This window comes from Neolamprologus multifasciatus, chromosome 8 (genome assembly GCF_963576455.1).
Source record: "Neolamprologus multifasciatus chromosome 8, fNeoMul1.2, whole genome shotgun sequence".
Classification (NCBI taxonomy): domain Eukaryota; kingdom Metazoa; phylum Chordata; class Actinopteri; order Cichliformes; family Cichlidae; genus Neolamprologus; species Neolamprologus multifasciatus.
This window is the reverse complement of record NC_140446.1, coordinates 1,356,240-1,373,782: the sequence shown is the minus strand read 5'-3', so window position 1 is coordinate 1,373,782 and position 17,543 is coordinate 1,356,240. Positions and strand designations below refer to the sequence as shown.

Below are 17,543 nucleotides of genomic sequence, written 5' to 3'. Positions count from 1 at the left end.
CGATTATTTTTGCGATTAGTCGACTAATCAGATCATCATCCATTGGACGTAAAACGTACAGCTTATTGCACCAGCAGCATCTGCTCTTATATAACTATCATTAGCTTACAGCTTTAAGTGTTTAAGGTCTGTGCTAACTAAAAATAAAGACAAGATGATAGTTTATTAAATTTTAATGAAATCTGCAGATTGTTTTGGTGAAGTTTAATAAACTCCTTGTTATCTAAAATATAACGGGACACCGGAGTAAATTCTCGAGCATCTCACACTTCTGATAATCAGCTGTCTGCTTGACGTTTATTCAGCTGTGTAAAAACTATAACTTTAATCTCAGCCAAACCGATTTACTCAGGAACAAATAAAATACTAAAAAAAAAGCCAAACAATAACATTTTTAAGTTATCTAAGTGACTTATATATCATGTTTAACCTGAGTAGCGAAAGACGAGGTGGGTTTGAAAACGATTAGCCGGGAGTCCGGTGTTCTCACGGCTCTAGTTAGCCTAGCCCCCGGCTAGCTATCGAGCTAGTGGCTAACAGACGTCTCCGAAAATGTCGGAGCGCTTTTGAAAATATGTGGTGTCTTGATAAATTGAGCAGATATTTGAGGTTTACACAGCTACATTCTCGCCTGAAAATATGGTAAACGTTTATTTTGTGACCCAGAAAGAATAATAAGAGTAATATTAAAACTTACTAGCATTGTTGGAAACTGAGCTGGGCCGCGCTATGAATTTCTTCTTCTTCGGGGTTTAACGGCAGCTGGCATCCTTGTATATGCAGTGCTGCCATCTTCTGTTCCAGTCCGTTATTACACTCTTAAATCCTACTACTTATTCCTGTGTCTTTTGGGATCTTACAAAGCTTCAAACGACGCGTCGACTATTAAATCAGTCGTCGACGTAATCGTGACTAGTCGACTAATCGTGGCAGCCCTACTACAGAATAAAGGTTTATGAATAATTCAGGTAAAAGACTCTGTGCACAGCGCTGCTATGAGGCAGATTCATCAGATCCAACACATCACCATCATCAATATAAATATAATACTAAATCCACTTTTTCCAGCAGCAGGTTTACGTTACTGCTTCTGCTTTGAGGATGAATTTCTGTGGGGGAAGTTTAAGTGTGTCATGGTCACGAGTGATGGAAAGGTGACACACGAGGTCGCCCGGTGGATCAGTGTGGTGTCCACCCACCAGGAGCTCCTCTAAGAGCAGAGTGGAGACCCCGATGGTGGACCGGGAAGCTGCTGGTTATGTTGGTGGATTTGGGGAGTCCAGATTTCAAACATGCTTTATTAAAGATGCAACAACAACGTGGACGCCCTCCGGGTGCCCTCGCTGCTGTTTGAGTGCTGCGCTAACGTTAGCATCGGGGTGTAAACAATGGTAACCATGGCTTCCGTTAGCTTGCGAGGTAGTTGAGTTGTGCTCACAAAGGCAAAGCTTGGACTATTACTGTGGAGCTAAAAAAGGTAACCAGGGCAGCGCTCATGTTTTCATCATCTGATGGTAAATAAGTGTGAAAAGGTTAACGTCCAGATTAAGGTCACATGATTCATGTGCTGCTTCAGCAGGCTGGTGAGATTAACTGTTCAGGTGGGAGTTTATCTACACTTGTGTCACATTAACTGACACGTAGCCACGTCCTCAAAAAACTCCAGTCATGATGATGTCACAAAGCCTGCAGCAATACTGTCCTCCTGTGTGTGTGTGTGTGTGCGTTTGTATTACCAATGTTGTGGGGACATAAAACTGTCGGTCACTTTGTGGGGACTCGACTTCTTTGGTGGACAAAGGACAAATCCACGACTTGAAGCATTGAATGTAAGCCGGTGTAAAGTCCTCTGAAGTGCTGCGAGCAGGAGTGCAGCTGTACTGCAGCAGAAGCACTGCTGCGATACCAAGGACACACAGGAGGAATGAAGACTGATGAAGGAGGTCAGGGCAGAATCATAATGAGATCCTCTCTCCTCGCTCTCGTCTGTGTCTGCACACTGTCTCTCTCTCTTCATCCTGTGTTATTTATCAGCATCTCTCCATCACTCGCCTCTTGTTCATTTGGATTCTCTTCAAGTTGAAACTGAGCTGAGCAACAATCCCGACACAGAATATTTGACAGTGTTGTGCTGACAGTGTTGTGCTGGCACTGATGCTGCGAACACTTCATGCTTCCTGTGCAAACATTCATATTAAACATGCCAGAGTTTCAAACAGTGAGCTGTTCATGCTCAGACTGCACGCTACTCAAAACACACAACTGTGCACTGCTTGTTCTACTGTTGACTCCGTGTGACCTCAGAGAGGAGATCGCTCACAAGCTCCGCCCACCTGATGTTCATATCTCAAGTTTACAAAGAAAAGTCTGTCAGAAGAAAGTTGGATAACAGGGAAGTGCGGTTTTCAGACACAACTGACTGCAACAAGGCCCAGCATGAGAGGAAAAAGGCTTATTTCCAACTGTGAATCATGCAAAGCTACCTTCATAGGGTTCAGGAACAAAAACGTGGGGCTGGAAATAAAACACGGCCCTTTATCACAGTGGTGACAGTTCCTGAACTCTGATTTATGACTGATGATTCTCTCAACCATTAGTTCCCATTCAGCAATAACTTTTGTGTCCGAACGGATCAAAACGAGTGCTTATCAATCAAAAACACAGCTGTAGCAGTTTTACATCGTGGTCACCGTCCACAGTCCAGGACACGTGTTAGATAACTGAACACACAAGATAAAGACACCGTGCAGCCTATCTGAAGTGGTACGTGCTGAACAAACACGGTGCCAAAGTTCAAAGTGTCTGCATGTGAGCCGCGACGAGGAAAGTCCAGTCGGTTCCCTCACCTCCTCTCGTGCACTGCACCAACGACCTGCCGCGTCAGCGCTCGCTGGTGTTCCCCGACCTCTCTGCGTGGGCCTTTAAAGCCTCACACATAATCCAGTTTGGTGTCACGGCTGCTGGATGACTTACTTAAGCCGGATGAACAAGTGTGTTTAAGATAAGAGAAGCAAACACACGGAGGATAAGTCGGCTCAGAGTGTGAGCGGCGTGGATGAGGCCTCGGCTGTTTGGCTGTGAGCCACAGAGTCCATTTGAATTAATGAATGAAAATCCAGGAGTAAAGTCAACTCGCTGTTTGTTCGTTTGTTTAATGGATAAGAAACGAGTGAACTCTGATTACAGCAGCAAACCTCACAAGAGCAAAGATAAAAACCATTCTCAGCACCAAAAACTACAGACGCCCGTGTTATCCTTCCAATCCCCCCACGCCGAGTGTTAGCAGAGCACCACTACAGCGCTCCCTCTGAGGCTGGATTACAGGCAGCTCCACGTTTGCTCCATTGTTCCAGTTTATGTAACGTAATTCACTGCAAACCAGTCAGAACTTTGCACCATTTGTGCAGCTTCCTGTGGGCTCCGTACCAAACGTGCAGCTCTTCCCCCCAAAGACGATGTTTGAGTGCTGAGGTGTCTGCCATCATCGGTGCATCTGAGCTGCTCGCGTTGGAGCTGAAGCCAGTGAATCATGGACCGGCAGTTACCTTCATTCATTTATATAGAAAACAGAGAAGTTTTAAAAGTGTCAGTGATGCAAAGCTGTTCCTGGAGGCCCAGGATACGAACGCAGAGCTGGAAATGATCTGAGCAGCTCTCCATTAAACTCCGAGTCTGCAGAGAAGCCCGAGTGCTGCTTACGTGTCCTGACCTTGACGGCTTTGTTATCGACAGAGCGTATCCATGAAGGATACCGGGGTGATCTGAGCCCGAGACTCACTGTACTGTGCTTATGAGTCACTTTCTCTAATGCAGAAGATGAGTCAGAAAACAGAGCTGCTGGGAATCAGCATCCAGCGTTTATCTTCTGCTCCAACAATCAGTGAAACTATCAGAAAAGACGTCTGCAGCTACAAACAGGTGATGAGCGCCTCTGTGATTAATGGACAGCAGAGAGAAACATACTAGAACATACTCAGCTCTGTAACTTTGTCAGAGAACGAAAGCACAAACGCTGAGGGCGTCGCTGAGGGCGTCGCTGCGTGACGCTGCGAGGTCTCGTGTCTGAGATGGTTTTAATTCCGTATCTGCACAAACTTTGGATGTTACAGAAAAATTATAACTGAAGTGAAAATCCAGATGAAACAGCATCTTTTGTTTCCCTCCTCCTCCTTTGACTCCCCCCTCGTTTATGCATTATCCTGCACTTACTCCCCCTCCTCTTCCTCTACTGTACGTCCATGCAGCCACGCTCTGAGCTATCGATGTCTTCATGCTCCAGTTCTCCGCTCACTCAGCTGAGAGGAATCGAGGGCTGGCAGCGAGACGGCCAGGAAAGGTCAAACACGTCCATCTTTAACCTCCTGAGACCCGAACTCTTCCACAGCAGCATTTTTAATTTCTCTTTGAAATTTAGGCTGATTGATGAATATAAAAACAAAGAATTACCAGATTATTTTTTTCACCTGATTTTTGTTTCTAAGAAGAAATGAGAGCCACATACGAGGATATGCGTTTAAAATTTTGATAGAACAGTAGCAGCATAATGTCCTCGTGAGTGGACATCAGGCCCTTGTAGAGCAAAATTAAGCATTTTGGTCTAAATAACCCAAAATGTGATGTCCACATACTGTATGTGGACGCAGGTCCTAGAACGATTAATCTGAAATCAGTTCAGCCAGGACGCACACAGCTGCTTCACTTATCACTGTGGACCGCCGTCCTGAGCAGGGGGTCCGCTGCAAACAGTCAGTATTGGCATCATCAAATAATCTGGAGATTATAAAGGAATATATTCATTTATGGTTGATCGAAATCCCCAAACCCACCAAAAAGCTCCCATGGTAAATGGCCTGTATTTATATAGCGCCTTACTAGTCCCTAAGGACCACAAAGCACTTCACATATCCAGTCATTCAACCATTCACACACTGGTGAGTCCTGGTCCGGCAGCCGGGCAACGGGTGAAGTGTCTTGCCCAAGGACACAACGACCGAGACTGTCCGAGACTGTCCTCGAACCGGCAACCTTCCGATTACAAGGCGAACTCCCAACTCTTGAGCCACGATCGCCCCATGCATGCCTCAAACCAAAGAATACTTCATGTATAATGAAGCAGGGTCAAAACTCACTGTTTTATACAAATTCAGACATTTAGTGCACTGACGTTAAATTTTGACTGCACAGTTTGTAAATCATCTAAATGAGGTGCGAAACTATGCAAATATGTGGCTTTCCTGGACAGAAATGACAATGATTCACTAAAACATTGTCATTTATCAAATTATTGATCAACTAATCATTCCAGCTTCAAATTGATTGATTGATTGAAAATGGCCAATAACTTCTTAAAGTTTAATTTCCACAGATGAGTTCTGAGTCAGACGTCTGAGAGTCCAGACTCTGCCCGTCTGGGTTAATTTCACAGGAATGACGACCTCGTCGTCTCCTGACAGACGGCGCTCTCTCTCAGATTCTCAGGTGAACGTTTCCGCTCCACGGGCTCAGATTTCATTCACACTCGGAGTGAGAAAGGCCAAAAGCTGCTGGAGCAGAGCTCACAGATGGACCCGCGACACAACAGATGGCGTGGATGGAGCTCGCTGCGTGCACGAAACGTGACACCACAAATCTTGGACAGCAAGTACAAAAAGTCACAAAAAGTAAGACGATCCATTAAAAGGAGAGAATTTTAATGAATCTGCAGCAGGATCATCTTCCATAATCAGTCAATTGTTACTCTCAGCCTGACCAACAAGCACAACAAAAGAAAGTATCGCAGGGTATTTTTCTATTTTACATTGATTACAAGGCTAAACTGAACACATCACCACCAGCAGCTGGTGGACAAAATATAAAACAGCGGAGTTCCTCAGGGTTCGAGTTTAGGTCCTCTTATTTTTCACATCATATGGAATCTAAAGACTATAATTAGAGAAATGCTACTTTTACTACACATAACTTGAGTTTCAAAAAACAAAAAGTAAGGTTTACATTTGAATTTTCATTTTATTTTGCAATAAAATGAAAACTGTTAGTTACAGGTATGTTTTGCTGCTACATCTTGTTATACCACTTATGACACGGGAAACAAAGCTTCACTTCACTGGCCTGCCTGCATAAACGAAGGTGTCAATAAAACCTCCTTCTCTGTAAGATGCTAACAAACAACACCTCATTCACACGTTACGTTCATTGCCTGAGTCTGTTATGTAATATTTGATCTATTAAATTGCTCCAAATAACAACAGGAGAGACTACATGTGAACGCTCTACCTCTGAGCCTTCTTAAAGATAAAGAGAACTCTGTGCTGCTGTGGAGGGTTTAAAGGCCAGATGTGACGTAACTGCACTCACGAGGACACGCTTGCTGCTGTTGTTACACCAGAAACACTCACAGGTTTATCTGAACTCTGCTGCTGGTCTTCGTCTGTCCAGGTGAGGAAAAAACAGCAGGACATACCTGAGCTCCTTGAGCTTTCAGGAGTCGCACCAGCTGGTGATGAACTACTTCATGTGCATCAACAAAAACTGTAGTTCTCCTAATGTCCACTCGTGGCTCGCTAATAAACACATTTATAATAAACATAATAAGCTAATAAACACATTTACAGCCTGATATGAATGTAGCTAGCTCTAAAGCTAGTTCATTAATAAATCTCACTTATTATGCAGGTAGATGGTAGCACAGGTGACTTTAGCTGCTAGCGGTCTGCTAGCCTTTCCTTTAATGCAATTAGCTGATTAATAATACGGCTGCTGTGAACTCAGAGCGTCCAAGAAGTCCGAGCTCCAGTGTTTTATTATTTGGATGTTGCTGAGCACTAATTAGCAGGTAACTGTGTCTGCGTCACGCTTGCACAGTCTGTAGACGCAGCTTGCTAACCAAGCTAACTAGCATTAGCAAGAAAACAGGGACTCCGCCCTCTTGTCCAAATATGGTCACTTCTGGCTCCAAAAGAACAACAAGAGAAAACATCCATCCTTTATTTACAGTGGACAGCTGTAAATTTACCAACTGTGCCAAATGAAACTGACCCCAAACAGCAAAGCCTTATGGGTAACGAGGACAGGACTGTTGAGAAGCAGGCAGCGCAGATAAACATGGCAGCCTGATCATCACGTCTGCACGGTTAGAACAATAACAATGCTCCTGAGCTGTAGCTCACCGACTCTTTATTTCCACGTCCGTGCGTGCAGATCACCCGAGGACAGATGTTATTGGCTCAGGGCAGACTAACATTACCTCCTCCTCCTCCTCGCCTCCATCACTGAGCACAAAAAAGCTGCACTAATCTTCCAGACATATAAAACCCTGTTTAAGTGACCTACACATCTCAAGCTCATGTGAATTAAACAGACGTGACATTTAAACATGAGCCAGACTGTCAATTTGTCGTAAGAAAGCGGCTCTCTAATGAAGCCTGAAGTCAGAGTGAGTCATCGTTTCTCCGTCAGTCCAGGTCACGGTGTGGTTTCCGACTCCTCCTCAGTCAGGATGGCTCCCTATCAAAACAACAGAGCCACATTTAGCCGAGCTGTTTTATTATTCATGGCTGCCGCTTGGATGCAGGCCGTGAGAGTCATCATTCGATCCGCACACTCAGCAGCAGGTTTCTTGCAGGCCTGACGTCCACGCTGTTAGCCCAGATACTCAGACAGTAAAGAAAGTGGCGGGCTCACACGCATTACTGCGCTCCACGCAGGAAAGATACAAATTTAATAAAACTCTGACCTCATTTACTTTATTATTTTAAAGGCTGTAACATTCAAATCTGTGTGATGGACAAAAAGCCTGACAGCTGCAGCTTTGCTGGCTGTTGTTGTTGTTTTGTGAATTATTATTATTATTATATTTAGCTCATTTTTGATGACAGCTTATTGCTTTGTTTCTATTTATATGCTGCTACCAACTATGCAGCTGTTGGAAAATATTTTGCAGTTATATGAGGAGTTTAGTCATTTATTGTGTATTTATTTTCCTACATTCACCTAAACCAGTTTAACAACAAATTAACATTATGCACAAAATTTACATTTATTCAAAAATACGAAAAACTGATCAAAACAGCGAAAACTATTTTAAATAATTAGCATTTTAAATATGCACATGGAGGCAGAAGAGCTTCTCTGAACACACAGCGAATGAAACCTTGAAGCAGAGCTGCAGCAGCTGCAGACCCCACCGGGTGGGACCCACTCAGCTGAGAACAGGAAGCTGAGGCTGCGGTTCACAGGCTCAGCACTAGGGGTGGGCGATAGAAACGATATACAATAGAAACGATATAAATTTGGCCAACGATAGAGATTTTGACTATATCACTCTATCGCAATAGCGCATGTTGATGATGTCATGAAGCTGCGCCTGTTTTGATCGAAAGCATCACAGCAGCTAAAACCATTATCATCTGCAAATTATGGCGGGCGACAGTCATAGCAAAGAGATGAAGCACTTTTGAAATATGGGGAAAGCCAAAAACTGCGCTTCCTCCACTTCCGTAACATTGATTCATTAATGTTGAATTCTCTCGCAGCTGTTCTGTTCCCATGTTGTTGCAGTATATTAATAACTAACCTCGTATTGTGGATGAATGATCTCAGTTGCTCTCCTGACTGAAGTTTGGTCCGTGTATAGCATCCTGCTATGCGATTGCATTTGTCCCTGACCACCAGAATCCGTCACGTTAACTTTTATCGAGTGGAAAAAAAGTTGGCGTTCATCCTCCAGCTTCACTGTGCTAATGTTATGCTAACATAGCTGTGTTGCTAGCAATCACGTAGCACAACATGTTTAGGTGGAAGCTAGCGAGCTAACTTCCTGTTAACTTCTAACTCCGTTAAATTTAATAAATTCTGTTTCCATGGATGTTAAACTTAATTGTTACACCTGGTAAAGCAGCAACGCTGATGATTTAATTAAAGATGAAAGAATTTAGACCGTTTTTAACTCTCAGTATTCGTTTGACTTTGGGACCTGAAGCAGACGGAGTTTTGGACCCAGATTACTCCGTGAAGCTCCTCACTACGGCAGCCGTAATGCTCTGACGATCCATCAAGCAGTGGAGCTTACCAAAGTTGTACTAAAACATTTTTTAACAGATTTCTGCAGCCAAAATCGGTTCGAGGTCAGTAAGCACAACCAGAATTCATACATAAGGCACACTCTCGATTTTTGAGAAAATTAAAGGATTTTAAGTCCTTATAGTGTGGAAAATACGTTATACAGAAGAAAAGAATATATCGTGATATATATCGTTACCGCACATGCTTCAAATTATATCGCGATATGAATTTCAGGCCATATCGCCCAGCCCTACTCAGCAAATTTAACACCAGACGTGGAAACATGGGCACATCATATGGTAGGATCAGAACGTGGCGTGAACGTGAGTTCCTGGATCATCCTGCCTTGTGTCAGTTATTAACTGCCTGAGGTTGTAACACCTCCACGCAGGCAAACACACAGCAGGAGAGCCCCGCCCGGGTGGCTATTAGACCAACAAACACACCCTCGTCCAACACAGACACACACAGAGGATGTGTAAACATTTCCCACAGACAGTTTTCAGTCTGATGGTGGTGACATGTGGGATTTCAGTCTCATGCAGGAACTGGTCTGACTGGTCTCCAGCGGGCGGGGACGGCAGCGAGGATCCACGAGGAGATTCTCGTCATTTTCATAAACAAATGTGTTTGTGCTGGTCGTTGTTTAAAGCATCCGACAGCTTTCTGTGCTCGGCTCTTCGGCTCTTTCAAAAGACTGAAAGAGATCTAAAATCTAATGTTAATATTTCAGGATTTTCTCCCCCAAACAGGAAGAGCCGTCAGAGTCTGCGTCTGAGAAACAACACGTTTCATTTACCTGAAGAAAGTCGTTACTAATTCAACAGGTCCTCTGTGAGCCTGACATGGAAACTGATGCTATTTTACTTATTATTACATTCATGTTATATAATGAATAATATTTTATTGGACTTTATCATTTATTCTGTTTTCATTTGTTTAGCATGTGATCATCTGATTTTGTCATTTCTTTTAAAACTTTATTTTTTAATCTTTGAATTTTTTTGTTTTTTATTATGTTTTGTTATATTTTTAGTCGTATTAAAAATAAATAAATATTTATGTTTTGATTGGTTTCTGCTGTTCTCTGACTCGATCTGTGTTTATCGCCTCTGTGTCAATAAAGTTTGATCAGCGTTTAGCAGCGCGGGCTGTTCGTTAGCCGTCCGTCAGCAGCCGGTGCTGGATTTCCTGTCAGGAGCTGAACGCTGCTCGTGCTGCCTGGAGGTCGCTCGCCTCCACCCTCCCCAAATCTGTCTGCAGCCCCCCGCTCCCCAATCCAGACCACGTCACAGCAACAGGAAACCACTTCTGCAGATCAGCAGCTCAGACGCAGCTTTCACAAACATGAAGTTTTAATAGTTTAAACATATTTTTAAACTAGATTTTTCACATTTTGAATGTTTGATTCTTTAGAATTAAATATGTGAAAAACATGAATCCTGATAGAATTTTTAAAAAACATAAAGAATACTTTTATCATGTTTGTATCATAATGTGTATATTAGATTTGTTACATATTACTCTATAATGTTACAAAATATTTTTATTATTGTACAATATAAACAAACTAACAATATATTAGTTAAAAATATTCCATGTTTATCATATTCTAAGACTGGACTCTGTTTTCTTTCCTCTTCTTTTATTTAAATCCAGGTTGAAGACTCACCTGTTCTCAGCTGCATTTAAATAAAACACCAAATCCGCACTTAAGCTTAAATTTCAAAACTTACATTTTAACTACTGATTTTATCTGTTTTGATTTTATATACTGTTTTGTTTGTTTGTTTGCTTATTTTAATCAATTTTAAATCATGCTTTTTATTTGTTTTTGTTTCTAATGTCTCTGTAAAGCACTTTGAATCACCTTGTTGTTGAATTGTGCTATACAAATAAACTTGCCTTGCCTTCTACTTATTATATCGTTTATTTTTGTTTTTTTATTTATTTGAGAATGTTTCAGTATTTATTAGGAAATATTTACTTCATATTTTTCTGCCACGTTTGATTTAAAAAGTAATTTTTATTTCCCATTAATTTAATTTTAGATTAGTTTTTCATGCTTTTTAATAATATTTTTAAGTCAATTTCCACTTTATTTCCAGACATATATTCTTTTTATTGCTCGTTGTGCAGAGATTGTATTTTCTTCTGTTTTTGGGTTCATTTCTTCTCAGCAGTTAATAAAAATGAATTCAATAAATAAAGATTTCTGGCTTCTTGGAGTCAGTCTCACTGATTTTCTTTAAACTTTAAATGGAATGAAGTTTCCACATGAACCTTCTCGTGTCCTGATGTAATTTGTTTCTGCATGAATAACTACACTTACATCACTACATCAGCCTTTGTTTACATGTTCCCTTTCCTGCACGCTCGTCCTCGCCGAGCTCGGCTCACATGATCTGATCAGTGAGGAAGCAGCGGGCAGACACCACCCAGCTAGAGATCCACAGATTCACCAAACATTTCCTGCCGCTGACCTCCATCAGCACAGACGGAGAGGGCATCAGATATCGCTCCACAGAGAGCCACCGCCATCGCTGTTAGCATTAGCTTGGCACCAACGCACGACCAGAGCTGCGATTTGCAGAAGAAAGTTTCGACCAGTGAAACAAAAAGCTCAGATTGAATTCACAAAGATGACACAGGATGATGAGGACTGAGATAAAATCAGATGTAACGCTGACCTTTGGGGGGATTACTTTTAAAAACTAAAAATTGGAGTTAAATGCTCATTTTCTTTCATTGACACATATCACGTTACAAAATGCTGCCTCAGCAAGCACGATTTTAATCTTTGGGTCGACACCAAGGTGACCTCCATCCAAACCCCAGCAGAGCGGCTCGGCCTCCAACACGCACACACAAACTTGTTTTCCTCTAACACGGGGACTCCACTATCTTGATTTGCCAGCCCACAGAGGACACCAACTGTGCCATCTGTGCTGAAGGCCTGATGGAAAACATTAGCCTGAGGAAACGACTTTGAAACAGCGAAGTTAAACCTGCTCAGGCTGCAGGCAGGACTACACCTTCCACTTCAATTATTCATCCAACAGTCTGGAAACAATTAATGTTTGATCAGCTGGATCCAAACTCCTCCCTCTGCAGCTCCTTTGTCTTCCTCGGGGGTGAGAGCGGGCTACAGACACAAAAGGCCGACCCGTCTATGAAACTAGCTTCTGTTTCATTGGTAGGTGAACAAAAACCTGAACAGGAGGCAGAAAACTAATGAAAGCACCAGCAGGGCTTCTGTTTTCTGTGCTGTGACTCATCCCCTCTCCGTTATCTGTCGGGCTCTTCGTCTCAGAGGGAGAGGGCGAGGAGGAGAAAGGCCAGCCGGGTGGAAACGCCACACAGAGAGACAGATGGGCGGACAGGCTGGACTCCTGCCATCGGTCTCGGTGTCAGCAGGTTCCCTCAGAGAGCCGCTGAAGCTGGCAGCGAGAGCGCCACAGAGCAGCAGGGGACTCGTCTCTGCAGCTGCTTTCACACCTGATTCTGCCGACCAACCCACATCAGCTCACTTCACAGTACACGGTTAATTTCATCATCCACCGCTGCCTTTCCTCCATGGCTGCAGACTCCGGGCTCGTGCTCCAGTTTAAGACTCAGGTTAAAAGCCCGGATGATGCATTCGACTCACTGCTGAGGCCGGCTGTACTTTCTCTTCATGCTGACGGGGAAAATCAAACTCCACGTTTCCTCTCATGTGCTTTAACACCGAGCAGTCAATAAATCATCACCATCACACACTCAGGATCCACTGAAGGAAACTTGCTCAGAAAGGTGAAGCTGAACCCGTCCATGTCATTAACTTAGTGCTTCCAGCTCGTTAGGAGGCAGAACTCGAGCTTAAAGTAAATAAACAAATGTGTGTGATGATCAAAGCTCATTTATAAATGAATTCAACGACATTTCATTCCTACTATAAACTGGAATCGAGCCCAAGTTTGGTGACTTCACCTCAGCCTGAATCTGATTGGCTGTTATGACACATCAGCTGCTGATTGGCTCTTTGTAGGCAAGCTTTACGTTAACTAACCCAACTGATCAATAAAAGAAATCAGCTGAGCACTGATTAACTGAATAATCAATTAGTTCAATAAAGTAGTCAGTGATGATTCACAGAGACGGTTTGCTGCAGTAAAAACATCTGTTTTATAAACAGCACATTAATCAATCAGCTGATCTGATTGTTATTACCAGGTTAGTTTAACCAGGTTAGTTTAACCGGTAATAACTGCTGTGTGACGTCAGGCTCGTAGAAACAACACCAAACTAAAGTTTCACCGTCCTGTGAGATGTTCTGAGCTGTGTGAGTGATTGCTTCATCGGAAAGAGATTAATTGTTCGATCAGTTCATTAAAATAATAAACTGTCTCGAGTCTCGTTATCTTTAGGACAAAATGGTCAAAAACAACCCGTAAGCTTTTCTGACGTCAGATAAGTTACACACCTGATCAGCTGACAGAAAATCTAAGTAATTAATCGATTGTGAAACAGATCTTCTGTCTGACCCTCAGGTCTCTCACACACACGCACACGTACACACAGAGCCTGGACGTGGGGTGTGTGCGTCCTCTCAGCAGATGTTTCCTCACACTCACCTGCGAACCACTCGGAGCATCTGACGCCGAAATGCGGAAATATGCTGCTCGGCTGGATGAAGACAGCCGAGCTGTAATGGGGCTGTGAGCCGGGATGAACCGGGCTATGAGCCGGGCTGTGCCGAGGTAATATCCGACCGCTGGCGCTGTGCTGGAGGCCGGGCGGCGGTAAGAGTCCCAGTAAACGGCGCTGAGCTGTGGGGCCTGTAGATGCTCCTCCCGGGCTCGGCGGATCTCGCGCTGCCGACGATCACCTCCGCGCGCCCTGACGGAGAGGAGACGCTAACGTGAACGCCTTTTGTCCGCGTGCAGTCTGTTTGTGCCGCACATGCTCAGAGCTCGAGCCGCTGCTGCTGAATCATCCACACGCGCGCGTGCACGCGGACAGCGCTTGCGCGAGGCACAGCTGACTCTGACGTCACGCGGACGCTGTAAACAAAACCCTTTCGTGACCGGTGTTCCAGATCAACCGGTGTTCCAGATCTACTGGCGCTTAGATCAACTGGCGTTGGTCGAACAGATGTGTGGCAGTCTTGCGTTTCAGGAGCTGCTACCGACAAACCAGCAAAAACACGCCAATCTGTGACGCTTGTGAGGTTATCTCAAACACACTCCGTCAGTCGTGATGCTGCTGAACAACAAAATGTTTAAAAATGTCGCGAGTTTACCTGCTGGCTGGCTCGCGAAAACAGCAAACACTTAACACCACGCCGATGTTGTTCACGGGACAGCAAGAGTAAAGCGAGCAGTTTACTTTGTGCACTAACATGGACTCGAGTCAACCAGCGCCACCTCTGGCCAAGTGCCACAGCCTGCAGCCAGATCAGCCTGTGACACACATCTGCACCACGTTTCAATTGGTTTCATGCACATTTGTACCTTTGTGTCTGTTTGTGCGTCATGCAAATAAACCTTTAAAATGAATGAAATGATATCATGTATTTTTTTTATTGGCCTACATTTGTACAAAATTCCAAATTATATACACAAAGTCATAGGAATCACCACCCCTGTTCATCATGATTCTAATATTCTCTTTTTCCATAACAATGAAATACACCTTGGACAAATATGACACAACCATATTTCATTAGTGTTGTCACATCACATGTTGTTAGCGTAGTCTGTCTGTGTCTTTTATATATCTCTATATCTCTATACAGTCTGTATGTGTGGTTAATCCAATAAACATTTGTAAGGAGATGCAGTTACTGTGAATGTACAGCAGGTACACAGTGATCAGTAATAAACAGTCAGACAATGACTCTGACAATCTCATTCAGTCTTGCAGATTGAATGCACCTTCTGTGGAAAGTGGTACCACACAGTGTGTGTGGACTTCCCCTGTGCAGAAGGCGACTACCAATGTTGTGGTTGTTAAATAAACAGAAAACATTGATCCGTGTTGTCTTTGCTTACTGATTGTTTTTAGTGTTGACAATCCACATTGCTGACATTGCATCTTTCAACATGTTGGTGGGTAGATGTGGATGTACCAGGGGTAAGTGCAGCCACTCAGATCATAGCAGCAGGTGCAGATGTGTCACATGTTAATCTAGTAGTAGGCTGTGGTATTTGGCCACAGGTGGCAGCAGTGGACTGACCTCCACTTGAAACTGCTCCAGCTGCTGTGTGATAGTGGATCTGCTACAAATTGAAGATCATATGCAAGTTTTGGAAATTAACCCTTGTATTATGTTGACAAACAAGAAAATGACATTGATTTTGTTGCGGTCATTTTGACCCGTACTGTGTAAATCCACTCAGAACTGTCAAGAAACTGCAATAAAACAATAGAAACTTTATTTTCCATCAGATAAACATGTAGAACACAGACATACAACAGTTAGACTTTCCATAACTATTTTAGGAACAATTTGGAAAAGGTTTTTCGTTCTTACAAACACATTTCTGTTGAACTTGCCTGATGTTCTCAGTTTTTTAATGTTCAACATTTTCAGTTTTGTCCACATGATGGACAGAATGTAACTGTGTGCTTTCTGCAGATGTACTTCTTGCATTTCTCACAGCATCACAGGAAACAGGAAGCCAGGCTGTGATGGTGACGTGTGTCCACCAGAGGGCAGAGTTTCACTGCCTTTGAGGCACCTGAGCTTTGAAGGAAAGAGACACCTGACAGCTTCAGTGACGTCACCAAACTCTTAAAAACTGAACACGTGATCATGTTTCGAGCTTCTGTTTTCTTCCTAATATCTGGATAATTAATTGATAACTAATCTATTTATCGCCTGTTGCTGGTGGACCATCAGAGGTGTTCACATCTCCTATATTTCATATCGTTTTCTTTTATAGGTTAAAGTTGAGCTTATGGTGCTCATTATTCACAACAACCCAAAAATGGCAACAAAGGAAGAAAAAACATTCTTCAGAATTCAGCCTCTGTACGTGCAAAATATTTAAATGGCTTTTATATGTAAATGAAAAACAAATAAAAGAACAAACAACACGAGTTTATAACGGATCCTTTTAATTATCGCGCCCACAAAAATATATGAATGAAACGAAACCTGTAAGTTAATTTTTCTTTGTCTGGTACGATAAACTTTTTTTCTATAATCCGCTGATGATGTTTTATTTTAAAACTATAGTTTTTTTTAAAGAACTCTTATAAACGCCGGAGGTCACCGAGAGCAGCTGGAAAAGCAGTTTTATTTCTAAGGCTCTGTGAGGCGAAGACTGAAGCTGTGCAGGACCGAGAGCGACACACAGCGAGGAAGTCTAAACAAACCGTTTCACGACCTGCAGGCAGAAAAGCTCAGTTCAGACTCACCTTCATCAAACGTGCGGCTCCGTGAGCGCGCTCGCTCTGCAGCAGCGAGGATCTGCACCTCCTCCTCCTCCTCACTCCGAGGAGTTCTTCTCTGAAAGCAGCTGCTGTGGATCCGCATTAGACACACCTGAACTTGAAGAAAAACGGGAAACCTTCAGATTTCTGTCAAATAAACCAACACAGAACTTAATTACTGCTCCAGCTGATCCCCGGGCGGAGGTCGCGGGTCCATTAAAGGTAACACAGACGGACACCTGAGAGACCCTGACAGGCACAGACAGGCACAGCAGGGGTTCCGGGCCTGGCTAGAGTGTCTGTGGCTCTCTGCAGGTACCCTCCCACAGTGGGACGCACACGTCGGGTCGGCTGGTGCTTCTGTCTACCTGTTAGCCCTGCGACGGGTGGAGACGTGTCCAGATGGTGCCTGGGTCTGCTCCGGAGAACCGGATCACTCGTTAATGAAACTGCTGTTTCCAAAGTTTGTTGTGGGTGGAAGTGTTTGTTTCTCCCGTGACCTGTTAACACGAGAGCAGACGTCTTTGGCACATTAAAAACATAAAGAAACTGAAGCAAACGAACTCCGCGTGAACTTTCCACGCTTCGGTTCAGATATTTCACTTCAGCCTGGAGGTGATTTTGTTTCGGGGTTGTTGTTTTTTTTGTTGTTGTTGTTCTTTTACAGACCGAAACATTTGAAGTGTGCGTTTCACGTGCGCTATGTATAAGTGTTGAAGAGCTCTGAGCTCGCGTGGATTGAGTATACCTGAGGGAGGGAGGGACAGTCCGAGTGTCCATGGAGACTTTCTACAACCACACGCGGAACCAGCGGCAGGACCAGAGCCAGCACCCAGTGGTCACGGCGGCAGCGGACAGCCCCGCGCACGGGAGTGACCTCAGCCTCCGCGCGCTCACCGGATGCGTCCTGTGCGTCCTGATCGTGTCCACGCTGCTGGGGAACGCGCTGGTGTGCGCCGCCGCCGTCGTCAAGTTCCACCACCTTCGCTCCAAAGTCACCAACGCCTTCGTCATCTCTCTGGCCGTGTCCGACCTGTTCGTGGCCGTGCTAGTGATGCCGTGGA

The 17,543-nt window shown here is 43.9% G+C and overlaps 1 protein-coding gene across 6 annotated transcripts in view; it reads right to left on the bottom strand.

Annotated features, from left to right (window-relative positions):
• LOC146512082 (serine-rich coiled-coil domain-containing protein 2-like) overlaps positions 1 to 14,444 on the bottom strand; it is a 48,336-nt gene extending 33,892 nt beyond the window's left edge. For 4 of the 6 annotated variants that reach the window (XM_085169817.1, XM_085169819.1, XM_085169820.1 and 1 more), the window contains exon 1: positions 13,674 to 14,444. The gene's annotated coding sequence lies outside the window, so the exon portion shown is untranslated. The remainder of the gene's footprint in view (positions 1 to 13,673) is intronic. The other 2 variants (XM_085169822.1, XM_085169821.1) reach the window with 1 other exon arrangement.
• Between the last annotated feature and the right edge of the window lie 3,099 nt (positions 14,445 to 17,543).